General features: G+C 41.2%; 1 long non-coding RNA gene across 1 annotated transcript in view; it reads left to right on the forward strand.

The window, feature by feature from the left end:
• The first annotated feature begins 4,041 nt into the window (after positions 1-4,041).
• Positions 4,042-24,572, forward strand: part of LOC309366864 — a 33,999-nt gene continuing 13,468 nt past the window's right edge. The window contains exons 1-2 of the long non-coding RNA XR_014166895.1: positions 4,042-4,371; positions 5,079-5,155. This is a non-coding gene — a long non-coding RNA (uncharacterized lncRNA). The remainder of the gene's footprint in view (positions 4,372-5,078; positions 5,156-24,572) is intronic.

Genomic DNA, 24,572 nt, shown 5'->3' on the forward strand with positions numbered 1-24,572 from the left:
ACATCACATTTCAATACTATAAAGATAACAATATTACTTAAACAACATGCCACATCAGGCAGCAAAAATAACAAGGGAGCCTCACTGTTTCACCTATTATTTATTTATTTATTTATTTATTTAGACAGACAGACAGACAGACAGACAGGCAGGCATAGCCCGCCCATCTGGCTGAGTTACCCCAGCCACTCTTAGTCCTAGAAACAGCTGTCCCATGTTGCTCACAGTTTCTCTCCTGCAGCTGCTTCTTATAAGGTTTTCAAGGGCAAGGGCTGGGGGTGGGGATAGCTGGAAAGACCCACAATGTGATGAGGTGCTTTCTGCACAACAAACATGCAACAAGTATAGCCCTGTTAAGGTGTTTGCCTGAGCACGTGTGGAATTAAGTTGAGGATGAGGGCAAGGGCATGTCTACAAGTCCAATGTCCCCAGAAGCACAGGCTCCTCTGTAAACCTTTGCATGGTTAGAATCTTCTCCTATTGCAGGTCTCAGTAGTGACAATATAAAAGGATATTATTAAAATAACGAGGTGGCCTCCCAGTTAAGAAGCACCCTTCAAACCCAATGACAAATGGCCTCTATGATACAGGCTTTTAAGTGAGTCTTAGAACTCGCCTTTCTGGACCTTTCCTTGGGCTCATGCAGCTAGTGAGGCTTTTGCTTGACTTTTTGTTTTCAGTTTTCAGAGCTGTTTGAAAATGTTTCATGTGAACTTCGATGGAAAAGTTCCGGTTGCTGTTTTATAGTGGCTTTACAATAGTTTGATTTTCTTACAGCATCACCCTGAAAGGTAGCCTTTAAAATGGATGGATAGATTCAACTTAAAAGTGCTTAAGTTGGACCTTGACCAGCAATGATGATGTTGATGATTATGTGTTATTTCAAAAGCAACATCAAGAGCCAATCCGTTAAAAAAGAAACACAACTTATTGGGCACGGGAACTCCTCTTACATATATAGGAAAAAGAAAGTTCAGTTGCTTTTTGGACTCTCTGAATATTCTCCCCCCCCCCCATTATTGTACAGTCACTACTCCTAAATAATAGCAGCCAGTTGTCCTGAAACAATAATACCAAAGAGGACTTTTATTAACCATTTCCTGGCTGTGTGCTCCCACCCCCACCCCAATCGCCAAGAGGGTATGGGAACTGATAATTGAAACATTCAGTGAAAATCAGGCAAGCTCTAACTGGAGCTGTGTGCATAATGCATTAACGTGAGAAAAATGCATGTCTGTCCCATGACTCACAGAGCAATTAAAATGTATTTCAGTGAATTAATTTCCCATAATAGCTATGACACAGCTGATCAGGAGGAATCAAGCAAGAATTGAATTCACACATTTAAAAGAATAAATAATAGTAACCAACATCATCACAATCTTCTAAGTTAGGTGGAGAATTAGCATCGGCCTCACCAATTATTTCCCCTCCTCTTTCTACATGAAAATAATACAATAAAATTGTCCGAGGCTTTGGCAACAGGCTTTTGTGGGATTGTGTGTGTGTGTGTGCGTGCGCGTGCCTTTCATATGATAATTGAGAGATTCTATGGCAACCATTGAAAAAGAAAAGGGGGGGTTGAAAACAAAAGCTGTAGCAGAAGAGGATCAGTGCACATTCAGAGCATCTGCAGGAATAAGTCTCGCCTTCTAGATGTAAAAAGTGCCTGATGATAGGCTAGCAAAGGCACTGATTTAACTCAAGCAGAGACAGTATGTAATTAATGCAGTTCCCAGCTTTAGCCTTCAAATCTGCCCAGCTTTGCTCTTCTGTAACATCCATTTAAATGTGTCCTGCACCATAGGGACAGATTACACCAGGATGCCCTGTTGGAGCAATTATTATGGCATACGATAGCACTGTTTATTTAAATAGTACCATCAATCCACTAGCAGTCCATTATGGAAATGTTTCTGTCTTAAAGACCCCTGGTTCCAAAGTGTTTGCACTTTGTAAGCACTTTGGGGCAGGGACCTTACAATCTGAAGTTGGGTTGTGACTAGAGAACAGCAGGGGGAATTTTGAGAGCAGTGGGTCTGAGGACAGTTAATGCTGAAGGATATCAAAATCACAGAAATGAATCTATTGGAAGCAGAAAGTCTAAGAGGGACAAGGACATGGAGAGTTTTAAAGGGAAGGAATTGTATGTTTGATGTGGAAAAGGGAAAAGGATAAGACTGCACCATGGAATGGAAGGAAGAACCAGGTGGGGAGCCCCCAAGGGAAGAAGGCTCAGACCCCACAGATTGGTGGTGGGACAATGAAGAGGGAGAAGAGGGAGCAGACTGGGAGGTGGAGGGAGATCTTGTGGCAGAGAGAAGTTCAGAATCAGAGGCAGAAGCTGAGGCAGGAGAATGGGATGAGGCTGGTGAAGAGTCATGGGTGGCTCCCCCTCCTTTGGTGACAAGCTCTCCTCCTGCTTGTCTCCCAGATCCATAAGAGGCTTGAGAAGAGATTGGTTGATTTTTTTTTTGGGGGGGGGACCCTGGAGAGGAATGATTTAGGCAGCTGTGGGGAGGTGGTGGCCTTCAGTCTCAGGAACTGCTTCTTCTGCTTCTGCTTCGTCTTCGTATTTGTACATTCTACACAAGACACATTCTCTGGAGGCAGGCAGTTTGTCATTTGTGGAAATCATCCAAAACTGCGAAAACAATGTCATGGCCACCATCCTTCACATAGTTAAGCATGCCCTACTCTGAGTTCAATGAGCTTAAGTACGTCTAACTCTGAGTACTTTGTAGCCAAAACGACCGCCAGCCTTCCTCATTATTAAATTCATCTCGGAGGGTATAATTAGAAATATATGAGTTGGCTCTAAGGCTTCTGGTCTCATGGACTCTGCTTCCTTCTCTTCAGCATGCTCCAGAATGTAAACAGTTGCTCATTCTAGGCAAAAAGCAGTAACAGTTTTTTGAGCCTTGCTTGAGTCAGAACTAAACATTACTTGCAAAGGTAGGTATCAAAACTTGAATCACCGCTTTTATTAGAAAAAGGCTGCTTTCTCCCTCCTCCTTAATTTTGGAGAAAATAAGTGTGAATGTGTGTGGAGGGGTACTTAACCCTTCCCCACCCATCAAGTCTTCTCCAACCTGCTCCCCCAGATGCTTCTTCCCATAGAGTTCTAGAGAAATGTTTCAGCTCACAAACTTCTGGCTGTGACCTGTTTGTTGATATAGCATGGGGTGGGGAAGACAGAAGGAAGTAGCAGATGGAGAAACATATACAGTGGTACCTCAGGTTACATACGCTTCAGGTTACATACGCTTCAGGTTACAGACTCCGCTAACCCAGAAATAGTGCTTCAGGTTAAGAACTCTGCTTCAGGATGAGAACAGAAATTGTGTTCCGACAGTGCAGCGGCAACAGGAGGCCCCATTAGCTAAAGTGGTGCTCCAGGTTAAGAACAGTTTCAGGTTAAGAACGGACCTCCGGAACGAATTAAGTACTTAACCCGAGGTACCACTGTACACACTTTTCCAGTTCCAAATCTTATTTCTTTACTTAGGTCACTTCCAGCCCACCTTTCAATTGAAAGGTCCCTCAAAGTGAGGTACCTTCCCCAGCCTCCTTTTCTTGAACAAAAGTTGCCATGCAGATTTAGTTCTATGCATTTAAGTGTAATGCTTAGTTCCATCCATAGAAAGCAATGATAAAAGTCTACTGCTTATTCAGCAGGCTCTAATATGTGGTTGGCCGAGGAAAATGAATTCACATCAATGCATTTGGAGTACAGTGTACACTGTTACTTTGTTTGTGGTTTGTTTGGTTTTGGGGAAAAGTTGTTTCTAATTGGCCTAAATACTATTCATTTTCAAGCATTTTTAATTTTTGGCACAGGATATTAAAATTTTAATGTGGGGCACTGTAGAAATAGGTTCAAGCAGCACATGATCTAGCGCCGTGCATCAGAGTCATGAAACAGTCTTGCTAGGATTGCTTCCTCCTCCTAAAAACCACAACCCAAAGTCTTATGATTCCTAGAAAACAAGAGGGGGAGAAGGGGAAATTCCTGACTTCTAAAGAACAGAACCGCTAGCCTTTTTTTTTTGTAGGAGGCCATACTGTAACAATTCCTCATTCTCTTGTTTTGTAATATAACCAGTTTCAAGGCAATACAAAGTATAGCCATGCATGATCCATCTATCCCAAGTGAAGTAATTTTCAGTCCAATCTATTTCGGTGGCAGAGCTACGCTCATGCTTAGCTCTTTCCTTGCTGAAGTAAATCGTGCCCACTCTGCATTTGAAGTCACAATGTTAAGTGAAGCAGGAAAAGGCTTCTTCCTCTGTGATGGTACCATAGCAATGGAATGTCCTCCCAAGGGATGCCCTTGTTCATTTCTTGATGACCTTCAGGTGCCTGGCCAAGGTAGCCCTTTTCCAGCAAGATGTTGGGATAGATTTTTGACTGCACATTGATTATTTATTTTTACTGTTTTCTTTTCTTTTATTGCTACTGGATTTTATTGCTTTTAGACACCATTTTTTTAAACATTGTATTTCTAAGTCAGTTTCAAACAACAAACTGCTCTCTCTTCCTATAAGCATTTTGGTACATTTGGTACATTTTCTTAAAAATAACCTCTTTTAGTAAATGAAGGGCTTTGCTAAAAATGGTGTCATGATGACTGTATCAGTGTTCCTCTGTTTGAATGAACACTGAAGCTTTCATTAAACAGGATTCCAATGGAATTGCATACTATGAGGCTTTTCACCCTGAGAACTTGCCCATAAGTCAAGATAGAAAGCTGAACTGCAATAATGCCCAAATGATTAAAAATGACGTGTCCCCATTTTTGAAAGCATTAGTCTTAATATATTTCTTAAGAACTGCAGTTTACATCACTTTTTTTTACCACGGGATGGAAATTCCCTTTCTGAAGTCTTGGGAACGCTGCTCTTTTTCGGCATATTATTTGCCAGCTGCCCTAAAAGAAAAAAGAAAAGAAGCAGAAATTAGTTGCTGAAAGTCTGCAGGGCAAAATCTCCATAATGATGCCTATTTACCAGTAAAAGTGAACTAATGTCACAAATCCAATTTAGCTTTGATCCCAAATTTTACCCCTCATTTCTTAGAATCAGGCATTGAAACATTGTACAGAAAATTATGGAGGAAAGCCTTTCAAGACTAGGTGTTGGTGACGTAAATCAAGGTGAGTTGCTGTATGTAAAGAATACTATTGTTTGTTTTAAATTGATTTAATATTGTATTTTTAAATTGCTGGCAAGAACATCACCACCACAATGTGTCATACAGATTTATTCAGCAAGATTTATATATCATTTAACAAAACAATATCTAAGCAGTTTACATAATAGTGCAAAACAGTCGTTCACAACGATGATAAAAGGGCAGACAATCAAATTATCTAAATATAGATGAAATCAACTGTTTGGAAAATATGAACAAACTTGCATTCAAGTCTGGGTTGGTTTGTTTCAGGAGGTGTTGAAAACAATAGAATGTAGACAGCTGCCTCGATAGCTTTTTTAAAGCACAATCATGTGCTAATATTTTATAGCAATAAGTTACAATCCCTATGAAGGGAGCAGAGGGGCCAGGCTCACTGCCTTCATCCCCACAGACATATCCCTGATGGTTCTGCTCCCCCCCCCCACATGCTGCACAATCCGCATGCCTGGTGAGGAAAGGTCTGACGCTCACTGCCTGGTTTAGAGTTCTGCACACAAGTGGAGAAGGCACCTTGCTTCAGATCTCCTACTCAGCTGTGGCACACAGATGCAGGTGGGCTGCAATCAGTATGGCCCCACTTTTCTCCTCACAAAATTCACAATGCAAGAGGTTTGAATGCCAGAACAGGCCCATAGCCTTCCGTAATTTCACCTTTTATCAAGTGGTGCCATACAGGCACCAAAATATGGCCTACCATATTTTGAAGTACAGTGGTACCTCGGGTTAAGTACTTAATTCGTTCCAGGGGTCCATTCTTAACCTGAAACTGTTCTTAACCTGAAGCACCACTTTAGCTGATGGGGCCTCCTGCTGCCACTGCGCCACCGCTGCACAATTTCTGTTCTCATCCTGAAGCAGAGTTCTTAACCCAAGGTACTATTTCTAGGTTAGCGGAGTCTGTAACCTGAAGTGTATGTAACCTGAAGCATATGTAACCTGAGGTACCACTATAATTACAATAATTGCTGTTGCCATCTAAAGAGGGCCTCTCCAGTCTCTCTAATGAGCCAAGACTGGCTGTGTTCTATATACCTGCTGCACTTCTATATCCCCTGTTTTTAAAAGCTAGACATTGTAGGCTCCAGCACACAAATGAAGTATGACACCAGGGTTTATTAAAGAAGAGGTTTTGCTGTGATCTGTTTCAAAGTTGCCAAGACTTCACCTTTCCTTATTACCTTAGTGACCAAGCACCTCAGTTTAGATCTAACTGACAAAATAAGCCAGAAAGGGCAAGAATTGAGAATGCATGTGGTGGGCCACACATCTCCAGAAATCTTGCCCATACAGTATCCTCAAGCTGCACATATTTTTATATAAAAAATATGCCAACACAACCCTACTGTTTTACTGAATGTTGCAATGTACATCATGAGCTGCTAACTATGCTCATGTATTTAACAGTGTGATAACTAGCAAATTATTTTTCTCTTTCTACCAAGCACAAACAAGCATGTGGTACAGCAGAAGCTTTGGAAGTTCTAATATTGATATAATTCATTCTGTCAATAAAAACACATTTCTAGTTTTTCACAAGCATATAAACAACATATTTTGTGCTTTCATAGTAGCAAATTCATTCTAATTATTTATTAGCTTTACTACCCATATTTTCAAGATTGTTGACAATTCTGACATGAAATGAGACCAAACACCGCTATACATTGTGTTTCCCTAAGCAATGTATAGAATCTATACTGGTAAACATGAAAACAGTCCAATGTGCAAAACTGGGTATATTCCATTTTCACTGGGTTTTGGGAGCTTCAAATTCAGAAACTGGAGAATTATAATGATATTTTAAATCATATTTGTAGCCTTGGCAACTTAAACATATATCAATTTTCTTGTGTGAATTTACAGAGCAAAACAACTCTAGACATCCATTGTACAATTGGGATTTTACTATTAATTGAACTGCTCAATTATTCATTTGTTATCACAACATCAACAACACACTTTACATTTGAAAAGATAAACTATAGAAGAAAGCATAAAGAAAAAAGTTAAAGTTATTAATATTATTTGTCATGCAAAGATATGCTAATGACAACAATGAGTGCTAGAAGTTTGCAGCCAGATTGGTTATGTAGTTGGTAATTCAAATTAATATGTGAAGTCCAGTCATCTTTATTGCTCTGGCTTAATCTTTTTGGCTTGCTGTGCAGCAGTTGGCAGGATTCTGCAGTCAGACTCTGTTCTAACCCTTCCTTACCTGTTGCCTCCTTTTCTGCCAAGCACGCAATAGTTTCTGTCTTCAGGTTCTATGCATTGCTTTTGCTCATCCTTACTCTACACTTTTCCGGCCACGATTGTTACCTCGTGTTCCTGTTTTTCAAATTACTGATGATTTTGGCCCACTCACTTTAGCCACACTTTGTTCTGAGCAACTTCTCCACCACCTCTCTTTTCCCTCAACATCTTTTCAGTCACCTCAAAATCTTTTAAAACTCACTTTCAAAAGTTTTGTAAGGAGGCAACATGCCCATGACTTTGCAGGACTTCTGCCTGGCATTCCCCAGCATGTGTCCCACTCAGATCTGCTCTGGAGGTTTCCCCAACTTTCTGGAGCATATTTTAGTGGGTGCTATAGGCGGTGCTTTTTTCCCTAAAAACAATGTTTTGGGGTACTCTTATTTTCCTACTCGTATTGAAATACTACCCCTCAATGAGGCCAAACTTAGATTCACAAAATGTTTAGGGGTATGCGTACCCCTGCAAACCCCCAGGGGAAAAAGCACTGACTGGAGAGGTGTGTGGAGAGAGAGGGAGGATAAGTCTTACTGCATCTCATTGACTACTGTGAGAATAGGATGCTAGACGAGATGGGCCACTGATTGTGCAGGCTCTTCTTAGGAGCTGATGTTGTGCAGTTGGAAGCCTGCAGTAATATCTGCTAATGATATGATGACATTGGATACAATCCTAAATAGCCACATGACATTTTTAATTTAAAAAAGGCAGACAAACACCCCTGGAGAACTGTGCAAGACTTACAATTCAGTCTTCCAATTGCTGATAATCTTCTTCTTTGGTGATCACTTGTGGCTGAGTAAGATTGTCTTCCATGAACACAGTCTTAATGGTGTGTCCGTAAGTGACTGTGGAAGCCAATTCTGGATCCACACATCTTTCCATAGTGGGGACATAGGTTTTTGGGCAGGAGTTGGATCATGGTGAGGATTTGCCAAACGTGCTTTCCTCTTCACTCGTTTCTGAAAGTTCAGGGCACCTTTGGCAAAGGCTGTTCTCCAATTGGAGCATTCGCAGGCCAGTGTTTCCCAATTTTACATCCTTATACTGCATTTTTTTAGATTTGCCAGTCGATTGAGCTCTACCGGTCAATTGTGGGCTGTCCTTGGTCGATCCCAGTTGATCGTGTGATCTCCAGTGACCTAACCCCCCCCAAGCTCAACATTTCTGGTCAATCCAATGGGTAGATCACTGCCAGTTTATTTATAGTGGGAGTAGATCGCAGTCTCTTGGAAGTTGAACACCCCTGGTCTATTGCATTGTAGTGCAGGGAGTGGGGAAAAGGAAATTCCCCATCTCCTAAAAACCTCTTCCTAGCCTTCAGCGGTGCCCCCTGTGAGTTTTAATCACAGCAGAACTGACAACTCCACTGCCTCTTCCAGAAGCAACAGTACAAACATCTCCCTCTCTCCCTTTGCCATTGCATAAGCCCAGGCAACTTTGTGGAGGCTTCAAAACTACAGATAAGCTTTGTACAGAATTGAAAATCTCTTTCATTTCCTTTTAAAGTCTTTGCTGACTGACGAGGCTTTCCTTGAGGGATGATCCAGCTATGATGATGTCTTCACTGGTTCATGGTGTACTCATTTGTACTTGTTTTATAAATGTGATTTCACGGTTGCTATTTACCAACATTATATTTTTTTCTTATGTTGGTAGCATAGAAAATCTTGCAAATCAGTTAGATTAATATCGGTGCAGTGCTCTTACATTCATTGCAGGGAAGCTGGCACCTAAGTCTAGCATAAGCCCCTGGCATCCTGGGACATTTGCTGGGGTAAATGCACCCTGGCAGGACCCCACACCCCAACATCTGGAGCAGGGCCTGCTGGCACTGAATGTGGATGGCCATATGCAATGGTATTTTGATAGCTTTCTACCAAAATATTCTTCTTAAGACGCCAGGGGTGGGGAACAGTGACCTCCTCCATTGTCCAGAACCAAAAAACTGTGAAAGTAATTCTATGCTTCCAAAAGGAGTTTTCCCTTGTGTTGTTGAAAGGCAGCTCCCCATGCTACATGGCAAACTTAAAAAATAAAACTCAGGAGAGTTTCAGAAGCAATTTGTGCTGCTGCTTCTTGGGCTGTTGTTAAATGTAAAAAACCAAAAGCTTCTTGGCATGCAAGAAGAATAAGCTACAGGGACACTGTTGGAAAGGTACGCAAAGAACATTCTCCTACTCAAACAAAACAAAAAGGGAAAGCTCTTTCTCATGTGATATTCAGAAGCGCAGGAAAGCCTTATAGATTTTAGGCCAGTTAATGAAAGAGTTAATTTAAAGCATTCCACACCATGCGTGATCTCATTTGCAGAGTGTTTCTAAGAAGAAGAAAAGGTACATTCTGTGAGAAATTTTAAGTTGATTATATGTTTTGATGTGGTCACTTATGTACAAGAGTAGCTAGTGTGGTGCCTACAGCTGAATGTTGCTGGACTACAGCGCCCATCATCCCTGACCATTGTCCATGCTGACAAGAGCTGGTGGGATTTGTAGTCCAAAATATTTAGATGGCACCATGTCACCCCCCCTTCCTGAATTATGAACTGATCTAGGCCTGAGCCAGAGAGCCCTGCATGCATTTTCAGGCTGCATGGAAGAAAAGCAGTTGGTGTAAGTATTGCAACAGTGGTTGTGCACCACCCCAAATCTCTGCCGAGTGGTAGCAAGATTCCAGGGGTTTCCAGGCATGTTTCTGTTGAGAATTCAGGCATGTCAGAGACTGCAGTGTTTTAATATATATGGTTTATTTTACACTTATATGCACTGTAAAGTAGGACATATGGCCATCCTATTAATTGCCTAAAACCATACAAAGGATAAACTATATCCCTGTCAGAATGTCTTCCAATTTGAACAAAAGCTGTGAAAACAAAAGGAAGGAGAGAAACATTTCCATCATCACATTGCATAAATTAGAATAAAGATGATGAAACATGAAATGTATGTCAGCATATAGGCATGCAGGCTGGTCAGAGAAGGAGTGAGAGCCTTGCTGTCTGTCTCCATCTTCTGACAGCTGCAAGTTGGAAAAGCAAGTCGTGTGGAGTCTGGTCTGTAAGGGGAAGAGCTGAACTGCAGGTAATTCCAGCAAGGCCAATGTATGGAGCCTCAAAATCCCCCTCAAGCCTTCTGAGAGTATGGGGGAACCACCTTAGAAACACTATGTCAAAATTACTGCATGACAACTATGGCCACTTTCGGGCTTCTTTTCTTTCTGGCTGTCCTCAGTCACTTTTCATGTGAGTCTTTGGTGTTCCGCAACACCCTTTCCTTTGAGGTCCAGCACTGCTACCAGAAGGAAGATGACACTGGTGATAGAGCTACAGCTAGCAGTGTCTCTAGCAAAGAAGATCCTAAAATGCAAAGTTATTTTAGGTCAGAGAGTTGTTTTTTTCCTGATGAGTTGTAGGAAGCCAATCAATAGATTCAACAAACCAACCAAGACAATGTTTTTAGCAAGCAGAGTTTAATGGACTGGAAGGAACTTCATTTGGTCTCCCTCAAAGCAGAAAAGCAGAGGAAATATGTCAGCTGAAGGTTTACTTCCCAGTCCCTTGATGGATTGTCAGGTTTTATTTAGTGCTCTTGATAACTTGATTTGCTTTGCATCTCTTGGGCTGGCAATGTGTTTCAGTGAGCGCTGAAGTTTTCTTCAGATAACTTCTCATTGTAGCTTCATTTTTCAAAATGTCTTTTATCATTGGGATTTAGAGAGTTTTATATGTATATTAGTATTCTTTTAAAAAAGTTTCATACTATTTTATTTGGTGTTATTTTTTTCAATGTGACTGTCATCTTTTACGTTCTTATGCTGTTAGTCATCAGGAGGACCCAGGTGGGCTGGAAGGTGAGATGAAAACCCACATTACAAAGAGGAACAGACCATCTACACTGTACTGCATTTGCAGCTGTAAAACTTCACCACAAACCATACAGGCATAAAAAAAGCTTGGGAATGGCAGTGTTTTGATGTGTGCACTGTGCTTGGGTATATACGTTTTAGAGTGTGTCCTTGCACTCTACCCTTTCTTCCTAGCAGAACTGCTAGGAAGGTGAGTGAATTATCCTCCTTTCCCTGCATTTTGAACATCTTGGTGCCAAGCAGGCAAAGAGAGGGGTTTCCAGAGGCAGCAGAACTGAGCTTTCCAGGCTACCAGACATTCTGGGTTGTACTAAGCTAAGTTTGACTTAAGGTAGACCTACTGAAATTAATTAACCTTAGGCTACTCTGAGTAAAGCTTAGTGGAATGCCACCCACTTACTGCTTTCCACAAAGCCAAACCATGGGATGCTAGAGGCAGGCTCAACTGAACTGTATTTCATTATATCAGACATTCCGTGTCATGGGAACATTGCTGATGGAGCTCACTTCATCAAAGTGGCCTTTGAATAAAAATTCCACTTTGTAGGCCAAGTAGTCAAACAGGTCTAGATTTTGTGATCTGGCCAAGTTTAATGATTTAGGTTGTTGCCACGGCATTGGATCAAAGTTACTCCTTCATGACATGTTTCAAGAGACAATTTAAGGATGTGTAATATCACAGCATGAGCAATAATGTGCTGGGATTGCATACAAGTGACCAGACAAAGAGGGGAATGAACCACCCTCCAAAAGAAAACCAGAAAATAAAAATGCAATAGCAAAACTAATAAGGTTCCATATTTATTTACTATTTCCCAATGCATTTTGCTGATCTTTATCAGAGTAGCCTTTTCAACAGTTCAGCTGAATTTACACATGCATCAGATTGAGGTGGAAGTGTTTGGAGTTACTAAAATTAAATGTACCACTTTGAAAACAATTTTGAATGCTCCTATGCATGGAGAATTCTCTCCAGGTAGCAACTAAAATAGCAAGGAGAGGACTATGCTGAACCTTTGTCTCTGATGTGATAAGGTTTTATAGCCTAGGTGTACAAAAATCACACTTTCAGCTTGATCTTTAAAATACAGGGGGAGCAAAAGCAATCAGCAGCATTTTTATAGCCATACTACAAAAAACATGGGTTCTTGTAACGGTTGAGTTTTACTCCCATTTAAGATGTCTGGATTGAAAAGGCGCAAGAATCAATTACTCCTGAGTGCCTGTAGAGTATACACACTTCACCTGAGTGGTGGATTGCAGAGATAAGCCAAAACTGGGAATGAACCCTTTGTGGGAGAAGACTGATGGTGTTTACAAAGATAACTGGAATTTCTGGAGGGAAAAATGGTTCTGAAATGGGTTTTTTTCCCTTTAAGTGAAATGACCTTTCCAAGAACCTTCTACAATTACTTCAAGCCAACAAAGAGGATGTTAAATTCCAGCCTTCATTTATTTTCTTTAGTAGCTAGGGGCTGCATTACATCTGTAACTCCAAGATTCCTCTTTCTGTTATTTTCCTGATGGCATCAAATGCCTCTTGACCCCTGTGACAGCTGAACAAATAAGGATGGAGAAAAGGGGCCTAATTATGACTTTCAACATAAATATGGAATATTATTGAATTTAGGTTGATCATGATGTGATTCCTCTTCCCGCCCTTCATTGGCATACTGAGTCTTTTCGAAATCAATACTTGGAATGGTTTTGGTTATAAGAATAACACCTGGATAACAATGACCATTGGATGTGTACAGTGGGAGCTTCACTCCAAAGCTTTAGAAAACTCAATTAGATGTTTGCCTCCTGCCTTGCAAACCTTTAAGCTGTTGCTGCTGTTGCAGCTGTGTTGTGCCTTGTGGGACGGATTTGTGACACAGTGCGGAGGTCAGCACAATGCTGGGAATGGAGAAGATGAGCCAATGGGAAGGTAAAATCTCCCCCTTTGTACAGCAGGCACTTATTTCAGCTGAGAATACGTCCTCTGAGTTAGTCTCTTCATAAAATCAGTTGAGTGTGGTTTAACAGTTGAGTGCCCTTTCTTTTTGTGAGTCTTTTAAAATCATTCATAGCCAACACGGAGGTCTCTGGATGGTGTTGGACTTTGACTCCCATCACTTCTGACCATTTGCCATGCTGGCTGGGGCTCATGGGAGTTTGGAGCACAACATATTGTTGCACACTATCCCAATCTCTGAGCAGTACAAGATTCCAGGGGTTCCAGGCGCTTAACCAGGGTTTGTGTTTCCCTTGGAAATGAGGCACAGTGGAGACTGTGGTGTCTTTACGATATATGGTTATTTACACATTTATACCTCAGCCTACAATGGAGGGGTTCAAAGCATTACAGCGGCTCCTATTCCACAAGCTCAGGAAAGGAGAGGCACTGGTGTGGCACTGGTGTGTGAAATGGAGGTTGAATTTTGAGCTGGAGTTACCTTGAAGCACTGGCAGAGGAAGAGGAGTGTGGGGGAGCGCCCCACCCCCAGCAGTGCGATCCCCAGGGTGCCATCGCAGCTGCCCCACCCCTGCAGGCGGCGCCTCCCCTCATCCCCAGGATGCGTGCTACACCCCTGCGGGCAGCGTGCCCAGCCCCTGGTACGCACACCAGTCCCTCCCCTGCCTGCTCTCTGCCACTGGTGCCAGAGCATGAAGCTCCGCCACTGCCTTGAAGTTGCCCGATAAACGTTTTATGAACTCCTACAGTATGGATTCATTCACCCCATGCCTAAGGCATGTTACTTTTGCCTTGCACATTGCTTCAAAGTCTTTTCTGATTATTATACCAGATATACCAATTATCTTCAACCAGCTCTGCACTGCTGATCTACTTTAGATAAAACCCTTCATTTGCGCACACTGAGTTGGAAAGTCAGCAACTTTCTGTACACATAACCTGCTACCACCAAGTAATTGATGACTAAGATAAAATTTGAAGAAAAATTTGATCTCCCTGAGACATCAATACCTGATAATCCGCTTTCACTTCTCCATATGTAGTCCTCCATTTGCCTATATGGCAAACTGGCAATATGTTTCATAGAAGTCAATGAGTCTTTGTTTTCAATCAAGTGTTACAATCAGGGTGTCAGTTGAAAAAACAAATTGCCATGTCCTTGGAAGAATAGGGAACAGTCTGAATGACATTTAAGATTCTTAACCAAAATAGGAAACACTGGAAATTTCATCAGCAAGTCTGATTTTGGCCTGGTTTCCAGTCATATTTTACAGGGTTGCAATGCATTGATAAACATCTGAACTCTTGGGGCCTTACCTGAGAGCTATGATTTATCAGACTGTAGATCTTATGCTATTTGATTGCATATGAACTGGCCCCAAAATGGCTAAATAGAGGAAATTAATTCTTAATTAAATAAGAAGCGCTCCCTCAGGACATTAAAGCAATCAAGACAGGTTAAGATGCACTGCCTGTTGCCAAAGAGGAAATGTGTACACTCAGCATGGGAATCTAGCCCAAGATTTTCTGGCTCAGAGATCCTATTGCAGGGGAATCTTTTTTTAAAAAAAAAAGTATTGTGTTGCATGTTTTTAAGTACAGTCATTAGAGAGTGCCTCTAATCATTTCAGAGGTAAAAATCATTTCTTTCTTTCTTTCTTTCTTTCTTTCTTTCTTTCTTTCTTTCTTTCTTTCTTTCTTTCTTTCTTTCTTTCTTTTTCTTTTTACCAAAAATTAAAACCCAGTCTTACAGTTTTTTTATATTATTCAGAATAATTTGTAAAAGGTACATGGCTTCTTAGTAAATTATTTGATGTAAAACTTTTGGCTGTCAGGGATCTGCTCTGCCATGTTTCCCCCTCTGGCCTTGTAATCAAGATGGCCAAACGTACAACAATGCATTAACACCCCAACAATATGAATATGAAGTCATAACAATGTCAGCCATTGTGTGGCCTGGAATGTTGGATCATTCGCAAGGAGCAGAACTGACATCTTGAAATAATATACAGTATATGTCTTCTGTGCAGTTTTATTTCCTATGTCAGAAAAGTCAGATACTGTAAGAAAAACTATGAAGGCAAGGAAGAATAGAAGTAAATTAGCCACGCCAGCCAGGAAATGTGAGGGCAGCATTTTGATAGGCAGGATTAATCAATTAATCAAACCTATTGATTTATCAAGGCCAAAATCCTATGGCACTTACCTTTGAGTCAGCACCATTGAACACAGTGGGAAACATATACAGCAGAGGTACAGACCCTCAGTTCTAGGGTCCAAATGTAGCCTTTCAGTTCTCTTTGTCCAACCCTCCAGGTGGCATTCCTCACTGGCCCTGCTCTGCACTCTCCTTGAGTACCTTCACCTGGCTGGAATGTGTCCTTGTATGAGGCCATGCCTCTTGCTTGCCTAGATGGAGGATGAAGGTCTCTCTGTGTGTTCTGTTGTGATCACTGACTTCAGCAGAGGCAAGGCCAGGGTACCCTGGACAGGGCCATGTAGGGCCCAGATTGCATACCTTGTGAGATCCAACCTCAGATGTTGCTTCAGCAGCAGTCATTCTCAGACGGGTTCATGACTGATGACACCTGCACAGTTTCCCCTCTTTGTTAGGAAACTGCATGGGCAAAACTTTCGTTTTCCATTCGGGGCACAACCATTTTTTGTTCCCAAGAGAATGCAGACATTACACTGGCCCAAACTTTCAGCTTTTAAGTAAAAGAGGCTTTACTTGTTTCTAGATTTGCCAGTTTTCTTGGTGATCTGAAATGTCTTTGTTGTATCTTAAGGTGGGTACATTAAAGGGGGGGGCAGATCAATATATTATATTATATTATATTATATTATATTATATTATATTATATTATATTATATTATATTATTATAATATTATATTGATCTGTTTCATTTTACAGTAAGTCGGGGACATAAAAAGCCTGAGAGTTCAAGGACGGCAAGACAGAAAACACCGCTTCCTTTCACTGAAAGAATGTGGCTGGAAGTATCCCTGAAGGAGATTCATCCTGTTGTTGTTTCAAGGATCCTGGCAAAGCTAGTATTTGAAAGCCACCCATGAACAATAGAACGAAAACAGCTGCACAGCAACCCTAATCTGGTTAGTGACTGTGTAAATACAGTGTAGAGCTATGAAAAGGTCATTGACAGAGGTGCCCTGCTGTGCTACAATGCACGCAGGTGCTGTGGGTGTATTCCTAATTGCATCATATCACTGATGGTGGGGAAATTAATGGGTCGTATATAGTCTGGCCTCTTGTTCCAGTCATACATTCCATAAAAAAACTGACTCTGACTTCAGTGCATTATTCTACACAGGCTTCACAAGGCGGTAAATTGCCTCATTGCCTGTCCCATGTTGACAGAGAGCCCTCGCCCTTCTGACTTGCCAAAATAAAATAACTCTTCACAGCTATCTCCAAGGAAATGGGCCATGTCAGTAAGCCATGCCCCCCACCCTTTGGAGCCCTACAGGCTCTGCGTTCGCTGGCTTTTTCTGCTTCTTCTTCTTCTCTTAAAATAGTTTTGAGAAGAGATAGGAGGTTTTCATGAACAAAAAGCATGAGACTATGTCTCATCCTAAGTTTTAGTAAGGCTGCTGTTGTGACATCACACTTCATTAGGCCTCACTGGTGAAAACCCTTAGCGATGCTTTTGTATAGCAAAAATTCAGATTTGTGGAATAATATGGTCCTTTACTGAACTATTTTAAATTACAGTAAAGCCTCTGCAGCCTGTCAGGTTTCACATAACTTTTAATCCAGGCAGAAAGGAATGATAGCTAAATTCTTAGCTGTAGAACGCACATGGTTGCTTATTAATGCAAATGCCTGTTGGCTCTCAAAGTAGCAGTCAAATCACATAATATTTTAGCTCTGCAAATATTGTACTGCTGCTGCTACTTCTATTGCTAAGGGCCAAGCTGCACGTCACGTTTATCACAAATTGGCAGCATGGGGACCCGGATCCAGACTGGGAAACTGGTATGGGGGGGATTGTGGGGGGCTTTAACCCTTGTCCCCAGCTATAGTACCAATCTGCAACAGTCCCTCCACATGCAGTTTGCATTGCAGGAAGGAGTGAATCCCTCCCACCCCATTCCAGGGTCTTCACATAGATCTCACCCCCCACTCCTGCATCCTGACCTGACATTGTGTGAAAGAAAAAGTTTGTTCTCTAAGTACGTGCAGATAAGCATCGCATGTAGTTTGGCCGTTGCACCACCAGTGGGTTGCCTGGTGTAATGATCCAAGACTGATGCTTATTCTCTGCTCTCATCAGTGCTGAAATACCCTCTTCAGCCTGCTTTTCTAACCGAGCTTAATTCCATCTGACGGCAAGCACTATTGAATAAGACATGGCTTCTTCGTTTTTCTTAAAAAAATAATCAAAGCCTTTTCATACATTACTTGAATTGTAGAGTTTGCATTAGCACTAGTACCTTACACTTCTGATTCCCTGCAATTAATGTTTAAAGTGGGACTTGTGGATCTCACCTCCAGCCTGAACTTCCTGATTTCCCTGCAGTCAATCATTCCCCCTTAAACTGCACCATTGTTTCTCACTTCACCCCCTGCCCTCCAGCATCGACAGATGCTTCCTGCATATGAAATAGTTTGCTTATAGTCTACAGGCATGGGTATAGATTAACTTGAACCATTTTGTGAGACTTTTGTATGAAAAAACAATGTATAAAAATAAACAGCATTGTGTTAGGTGTTAGTGAGTTGCAATCAATTTCTTTCCCTTGTTTTCTTCTATATATCTCTTGGGAAGAACCACTTTCCTGGCTGTTCACTGAAGGCTTTATAAAAATGTGGACTCACATTTCAAACATCAGAAGAAAATATCTTATATTTATGATGATGGTGATGATGATGATAAGTTCTAAGGCTTCAAAATAAGATCATGCCGGATCAGACCAATGGCCCATTTAGTCTAGCAACTTGTTCTTGTGGTGATCAACCAGATGCTTATAGAAAGCCTCCAAGCAGGACCTGATTGTGGCTTCCTATGATTTCCACCAATGGTATTAAGAAGCCAATTGCCACCCATGTGCGGAGGAGAAGCGTAACAATCATGGCTAGTGAATATGTATTTTATGGCTATCCAGGTTGGTGGCCATCACTGCCTGCTGGAGCAAATTCAAAAGTTTAAGTATCTGCTGTGTGAATAAGTATTTTCTTTCAGCTCCTGAATCTTCTGCTTCCTTGGATGTCCACAAGAGACCCTAAGGGTCACTTCCAACTCTTCAATTCTGTGATTCTATGATTCCAGGACAGGTATCCATTTCACTCTATTAGTACTAACTTAACACCATTCCAAAATGATAGTTTGTGTATCATTATTAATAGAACACATTGTGCACTGACTAACAAGACCCACCGTTTGGCCATCCTGTTAAAATTCCAGCCTGGGTCATGTTAAGCTCTTTCTGTTCTTTTCGTTTCCTCTCCCTTTCATGAGCCCTCCTGTTAGTAATACAGTCTCGGCCACCACAGAAAATTGAAAGAATTGTGCTTCACGTTGGAAGCCACTGTGGACTCAAAACAACATGTGCAGCGTTTCTCCTTGCCAAAACAGCGTTCTGTCTTGTTCATGATGATGCACACAGAGTTCTGGTTAAATAGTAACCTCCACCCTCAAATGAGCGTGACTGTGATTTACGTGTTAATGTTCTCTAAAGGAATGGATTTATATGTTCCCTGAGATAGTGTATGAAAATCTTGTTCCTGTTTACAAGGACCGTTGCAGTCATGGGAATGCCATATTTGCTCTCTTTTCTTCAAAAAGCCACCAATAAATTATTGGCTATTCTTTTGCTTCTTTGTGGCCCACTCTAGATTTACCTATAAAATGTGTCTTCTAAAGGTTCATCAAACTGCTCTGTTTTATTATTTTTTGATGCTTTGCTGAATGTTTATTGAACTTTTTATTGATGTATTTCTTTGTATTGCTTATAGATTTTTAAAAAGTGATCTTATTTTGTTTTCCTCAAGACAGATTAAGGTTTTGCATATTAAGTAGGGTATAAGTATTATTGAGGAATAATAAAATGGCATTCAACATTCTTTCTCACAAAAGTCAGTCTGAAATTGTATGCAGGTATAGTGAGCTAGGTATAGTGAGCCAACTATAACCATAAACAGAAAACCGAGGGCCATTTTTTGTGTGTCAGAAGAATACCTGAGGAAGAATATATTACATTGGAAGTAGACCTTATTCCCTCCAATCTATCCATGAAGCCATGGATAGACTCTTCTAGTATATTCTAGAACAGGACAAGCAGAGGATCAAGTAGTTGTCTATTTATCCAGCCACCTTGCTCCAACCACCCATCCCCATTGTCCATAACTATACTACATGAGCAGAGTTTAAAATTACGAGAAACCTCCAAAAGTAAACCAGGCTGTCCAGAGCAGATGTTTGCTCTCTAATGTGGGGAGGAAAGCAGGTTGGCTGAAAGGGCATGTTGGACGGGGAGGGCCAGCCATTCCCATGATATTCTAATTCTGTGTGGGAACTGGATTTTAGAATAGGTCAATCATCATAGAATCACAGCATTATACAGTTGGAAGGGACCCCAAGGGTCATCGAGTCCAGCCTCCTGCAATGAAGGAATGTCAACTAGATCACACATGACCGATGGCCATCCAACCTCTGCTTAAAAACCTCCAAGGAAGGAGATTCTACCACCTCTTGTGGGAATCTGTTCCACTGTTGAACAGCTCTTACTGTCAGAAAGCTCTTCCTGATGGTTAGTTGGAATTTTCTTTCTTGTAACTTGAATCCATTGGTTTGGGTCCTACCTTCCGGAGCAGGAGAAAACAAGCCTGCTTCGTCTGCCATGTTACAGCCCATTAGATATTTGAAGATGGCTAGGTGAAAGGATAAGGTGCTGAAATAGTCTTTCAGTAATCAAAACCTAGAACATTCAAATCGTAACCTTTGTCCAGTAAGTCATTTTGTGTGTCACCTTCTCACTTTCCTTGTTTAAAGCTGTTGGGAGCAAGGTGTTAAACCCAGTGGAAAAGTCTTCCTGTTAGCACATTTGCTAATGAGATGGTTTGGAGGCTGGGTAATATTTCTTCCATGCTTCTGGAATTACACAACATGGTTATTGCAAACAAATGAAGGTTTAACTTGGCAGGTCAGTATGGCCCAAGATTTGTGTTTTCTACATAAATTCCCAGCATGACCGATTCTCATACTAATGTAACTTACAGCTTGTAAAGAGTGCAGGGGATCTAGAGACACTCATATGTTTGTTTGTTTTTTAAATGCTTTCAAATAGTTCTGTAAATGGAAGCACTGGGGAAACTGTGTATCTATAGCTGACATCAGAAGGCAATGGTGTCTTCCATAGGAAAGAAGAGCAGTGGTTGCCTTTCCACACCTTAATGAGCATCTGTTCTTTTTCATGAAAAGCAATGGGCAAGCCTGGCATGTCTGCAGTGCAAACCAGCTGTTCCTCACCTATCACACCTGATTCCTATGCAGTGGAGGGTAAGACAAGGCAAAAGCAGAGGGGAAGGAAAATGGTCTGCACTCAACAGCAGCACTCACTTTGGTTTCCAAAGTGAAATCAAAACTTATGGAGCACCACTCTTTGCCCACTTTGTCCTCTCCCCCTGAAAGGTGGTGTGGACTGGGTCCCACTGAGGACACCTTGCAAAGACCTCATCTCAAAACTTAAAGGAAGCATGGAAAGGAGCCATGTTGAGGCATTCAGCAGAATGCACAACGTGTAAAAGAAATAGATGAGGTGGTGGAAGCAAGCATGCAAGCCCCCCCCCCACAACATCCCTTGGCTTATTGACTGCTTTTGAGACCTGTGTGTAATTAGGAAAAGCTCTGAATAAGGTTTTAAAGCACCTTCAGGAGAACACACTTGAAAACCTCTTTCAGAATTCTCAGTCATGGAGTTTCTAATTTTATTCAACCAAATTCCCAAAAAACTCTTTCCAGACCTTGACACTAATCATGCAAAGATCTGAAAAGCAGACAATGTACCTAGGCCCTGTGTTTACACCCGTGTCTTCAGGGGAAGTCCAAATATGGCATGTAACTGGGGGGTGGTGAGCATCAAGATCCATCCAGTCCATACCTAGGGATGAGAGAAGTAGGCTTGGAGTGTAGAAGAGTTTGCAGGTTGGATGGCACACTGACAGGGCCCCACTCAACTGTGTTCTGGCAGGAATGGGAGCCTGAACCATATTATTAGGGGAAGGAGCATTATTTTATATAGTCTTTAAAATTATTTTACTTCTGTATTTCCCTGCCTGCAAAAGAATCATTGCAATTTTTCTACCATTAAAAAATAAGTCTCCCCTTCCTTCCTTCTCTCTCTCTCTCTCTCTCTCTCTCTCTCTCTCTCTCTCTCTCTCTCTCTCTCTTGAGCCTTGGAAAATATAGAGCCCCCACCACCCCCACTTCCTGTATCCAACCTTCACATCTCAACATTTTAAGTAGCACCAACATGGAAAGTAGCCTCCAAGAAAAACTTAGATTGTAAAAATGGCATACTGTACAAGAGGCCCTGCTCAAATATTTTCCAAGCCCTTTGTGAAAACATACCTAGTGGTGGATCACATTCCCCTGCTGCTGGCATGGAGCAAAATTATTGCAACAATGTCATATACTTTTCCACCTACTTAAAACTCAGATCTAAACTCTTTATGTCTCTCTCTCTCTCTCTCTCTCTCTCTCTCTCTCTCTCTCTCTCTCTCTCTCTCTCTCTCTCTCTCTGTGTGTGTGTCTTTCTCTGTGTGTGATGCATGTCTCTGTTAAGCACGAAATGTTTTTGCGTCTGATAGATTTCTTTTTTAAAAAATTCCCAATTCTTTTTAAGTGGCAGAGCACATTGTTTCTATTAACTGCTTCCTATCAACCAGATAACAAGAAAGAAGCCAAGGTGACAATGTTATTTTTAAGTGTGTGTGTATGTGACATTCAGTTGTGTTTGGTTGATAGTTTTACGAGACTGGTTGCAGAAGCCGGGTGGGTAGGTGAGAGAGAAGAGGAGAGAAGAGAGAGAGGATATGAAAGGTGGGGCAGTGCATCTGGATGTAAAAGTGAAAAATATGGCAACTGTTAGCTTCTGCTTTTTCTGAGGGGGTGGGGAAGCAGAGAAGAAAGGCTTTGAACAGCAAGCATCTACATAGTTCAAAGCCTTAACTAAGCCTGAAGGCAGCGATCATCTTAAAGAACCACCCTAAAGCAACATCTTGCTGTTAAAGCTAAAATGAGGGCAGATGTTGCTCTTTGATACTTGGCCACATTCAGGAAAGCAATTGGGGAGACAGCACATTTTTCAAGGCCAAAGCCTCATGTGCCTCTTGCAATTTAATTTTGTGACACAAACTTTCCCATCAGCCTGAATGAAAAACAATATCCAGCCAGTTGTATATCTCACAAACAAACTAAATAATTTGAACAAAAAAAAAATTTCTTCCAGTAGCACCTTAAAGACCAACTAAGTTAGTTCATGGTATGAGCTTTCATGTGCATGCACACTTCTTCAGATACACACTTCTTCAAGTGTGCATGCACACGAAAGCTCATACCAAGAACTAAATTAGTTGGCCTTTAAGGTGCTACTGGAAGGATTTTTTTTTGTTTTGACTATGGCAGACCAACACGGCTACCTATCTGTAACTAAATAATTTGATTTCCCATTACAAATAGAAGTTGCCCAAATAACCTTTTTGGTCAACGTGGCGGTGGCACCCTTTGCACTAGGCGCTGTGGGTGTGGAATTGCAAGTTTGGCTACCCCACATGTTAGCAATACATAGGCACAGTTAAAAAACCTTTCCAGGCCTTTGGAATGTAATTATTAAGGGCTCATCCATACTTCCTTTTGTCCAGCTGCTTTCTCCTGGGGAAAATCGCTCTGGGTTTTCTCTGGATTGATGTTTGCTCCAATTTAGAACTAAAGAGCAGGTTTTCCTTGGGAAAGAATCAGGGGGGAGGTCAAGTATAAAACCGTGCTTTCTAGGTATGAGACAAGTGGACATATAGATGAACCCTAAATCTTCCACCTCAGTGGCAGTTTTGTTACAATTTTGTGCAGTGGTGCCAACTTGAATAAAATATTGTGGGGGCCCAGGTAAGCCCCGCCCTGCATAATCGATCACATGATGCAGTGCACAAAAACCATTTGATGGAGACTCCCATCAACTTTGTGGGGGGCTAGCCCCATCAAATATTTTATTGTGGTGGTGAAAGCCCCCACAGCCCCTAAGAGTTGGCTCCTCTGGTTGTGTGAATGATGTTTTTATTTATTTTAATTGTAATTTATGATCATCTTATTCATTTATATTGATAGCCGTTCACTGCTCCCACTGATATTCATCAGGTAAAAACTTAACATTTCCCCTCAGGTTTTTGATAGACAATGATGACATTCCTAGCTTGTGTGCTGCTAAAGCTTTCTGCTCCTGCAATGGGGCGAGGGGGTTATTATTGCTTTTACTGAATTGCACATGCTTTTGTGTAAATGTGTTCATATCATAACATACTGTTACTTATGCTTTTGTATTTAAATATGTTGTAAATCACTTGAAGAACTTTTTGTATAATAAACCAATAACTTGTTTAATATACTATTACTAACAATAATAGGAGGAGGAAGAGAAGGATATAAGACCATTGAAAGAAAATTATATTTCAAAGGTTGACTTTGTCATCCTTCCAGCACCAGGCAAAGATATTTCTATTCTCCCAATCATTTGGACAGTGTCAATGATCAATCTTTTCATTACGTATTTTGTTATTTTCATCCTTATGTGGATGGGGCGATTATTTATGTTGTTGGGTGATTTTTGCAGACAAATACTTTTAGTATATTTGTTTCACTGTAAGTGGACTTTCATTGATTATTGTGTGCTGTTGTCCCTGTAAATAGCTTCAGGGCTATTTACAGCAGTGTGAAGTGATACATACATTGAATTGAAATGGCTGTGCTGGCTGTTGCTCACCTCTTCGTGTCCATATTGCTTCTTGATCCTTTGCTTCCGAGGCTGTCAAGAATGGTCGTGTTCACCATTTTTGTAGCACGAGGCATGAAAAATGCTGGGCATGTAATTATAAGAGTGAAAATTAGTATTTGATTTCACAAAGGCACTGATGTTTAGGGTGATGCCTCTTGGGAGCTTTCTCCTAAAGTACATGGAAGGTTCCACTAAGTTTAACTCAGAGTAGTCCCATTTTAATTAATGATAAATGATGAAGTTAAGTCTGCTATTTTCAATGGGTCTACTCAACTTAGTTGAATATGACACTTG

The sequence above is a fragment of the Podarcis melisellensis genome (genome assembly GCF_964234715.1).
Source record: "Podarcis melisellensis genome assembly, chromosome: 3".
Taxonomy (NCBI): Eukaryota; Metazoa; Chordata; class Lepidosauria; order Squamata; family Lacertidae; genus Podarcis; species Podarcis melisellensis.